A 2,476-nucleotide genomic window follows, 5' to 3' on the forward strand; every position below is an offset into this window, starting at 1 on the left:
TAACAACTTTGCAGTGCATGAATTATTGTCCCCACTTTATAGATGAGGCCAGGGGAAATTGAGCAGCTTGCCTAAGTGGTGAAACTTGGATTCGCCTACATTACTGCACATCCTATGTGGTTTTACTCTGAAATATTTAGCCAGGATTTGCCTTGCCAAAGGTATTAGCATCAGGAAGCTGTAAGATTCTCCTCTCTGGCTTCAGATTCTGGTGTCTGCCATGGAGCCTGCAATAGGTGCTAAGTATGAAATCAGTGAAAACAAAATGCCTGGGCTCTTTTCTGTGCTATGACCACTTGAAGCATATTCTGCTGTAGCAGGACAAGCCGCAGACAAAACCCCTCAGACACCGAGTTACAGAAGGAAGCAGTTTATTCGGCCAGGAGTGTCGGTAAGACTCCTGTCTCTAGAGCCGAGCTCCCCGAGTGAGCAATTCCTGTCCCTTTTAAGGGCTCACAACTCTAAGGGGGTGCGCGTGACAGGGTCGTGATTGATTGAGCAAGGAGCAGGTACGTGACGGGGGGCTGCATGCACCAGTAATTAGATCGGAACAAAACAGGATAGGGATTTTCGCAGTGCTTTTCTATACAATGTCTGTAATCTATAGATAACCGATTAGGTCAGGGGTCGGTCTTTAACTACCAGGCCCGGGGCGCGGTGCTGGGCTGTCTACCCGTGGATTTCATTTCTGCCTTTTAGTTTTTACTTCTTTCTTTGGAGGCAGAAATTGGCATAAGACGATATGAGGGGTGGTCTCCTCCCTTACTGCCAGCCAGAATTTTGACTGTTTTTCTGTTTAATGCTATTATAGAAGAGAGATTGAGCCGTATCTCCCGCTCAGGGAAAGGAAAGGCTGAGAGGTCTGCCTAAAGGGAGTGGGGGTGGTTGTGAACAAGAGAGCCATAAATCGTTTTGAGATAACACATTAAGCCAAATCAACTCCCTCAAATACTAATTTTATTTATTTATTTAGTTAGTTAGTTGTATTTTTTGAGACAGGCTCACTCCGTTGCCCAGGCTGCAGTGCGGTAGCATGATCTTGGCTCACTGCAATCTCTGCCTCCCAGGTTCAAGCCATTCTCCTGCCCCAGCCTCCCGAGTAGCTGGGATTACAGCTGTGGGCCACCAAGCCCGGCTGTTTTGTATTTTTAGTAGAGACAGGGTTTCACCATGTTGGTCAGGCTGATCTCATAACAATGCCTTCCTAAACAATGCCTAAGCCTGGGCGTGGTGGTTCACACCTGTAATCCTAGCACTTTGGGAGGCTCAGGTGGGTGGATCACTTGAGCTCGGAGTTCAACACCAGCCTGGCCAACATGGCAAAACCCCGTCTCTACTAAAAATACAAAAAATATTGGGTGTGGTGGCATGCACCTGTAGTCCCAGCTACCTGGGGGGCTGAGGTGGGAAGATCACTTGAGCCCAGGAGGTCGAGGCTGCAGTGAGCTGAGATCACACACCACTACACTCCAGCCTGGGTGACAAAGTGAGACCCTGTCTCAACCCCTGAAAACCAACAATGCCCAGACAATCCAAAAAGTAATTATCTGGGTAATTTACACACTTATTTATCAGCTGGGGCCCAGGTCATTCTGATTTCCTGAGTGCTCTTCAAAGGAATCCAGAAATGAAAATATCAACTAGCAACATTAACAATAAAGCCCATCTCCTGTGGCAACAAGCTTGCTGAGGAACCTGTTTGTTTGTCCTTGGCTGGGGACTCAAGAAGTGAATGTGGAGAAGTGATATAGCCCAGGGAGTGAAGCTCCAGTTGCAGTGAGGTTCTGGCCTTTCATCTCTTGCTACCATTTGGATCTAAAAATAACAGTTGGTGGTAGTTGGTAGTTGATGAGAAAGGTGGTAGTTGATGAGAAAGTGTAGTCTATAAAAGTCCCCCTTTTTGTATCTCTCTCCTCACCCTCCTTTCCCAAGGTGTTACCCTATACCTTGCCCCCATTGCCTAGATTTTCATTTGTCACTTAGAATATTTCTATGGAAAGGGTAGATAAAGAAGACAGCTGGTGAAGATGGAAGAGAATGGATGGACCTCATTCTGTAAGACCTGGCTTGGGGTGGGGTGCGGGTGGAGGTAGTCGGGTTGACAGAATCTTAATTAGAGCCAGGAGGAATCTCAAATTCTTCACAGATCATTCTGAGGTCAAGAAGTGACATGACTGGGGTGAAATAGTACAGTTAGTGTCAGTGTTGGGGTTTTGTATTGTTTTTTTTCCAGACCCCAGGTCCATATACAGTAAAGACTCTAAATGTCGACTATGTGAAAGGGCTCAGGGAAGGCCAAATATCTATGGAAAAAGGCTGGGTTTGGACTTACAACCCCAACTGTAGCCTAACTGTAGGGGAAGCCATACTGTGGCCGTGGCAACTGAAGACATCCCGTCCCAAACTCTGGAAAGGATGAGGGAGGGGGCTGATGCCTAGGCCTCCGTGGGGAGGAGGTCTGGGCGGTAGGCGGTGG

This window comes from Pan troglodytes, chromosome 5 (genome assembly GCF_028858775.2).
Source record: "Pan troglodytes isolate AG18354 chromosome 5, NHGRI_mPanTro3-v2.0_pri, whole genome shotgun sequence".
NCBI lineage: Eukaryota > Metazoa > Chordata > Mammalia > Primates > Hominidae > Pan > Pan troglodytes.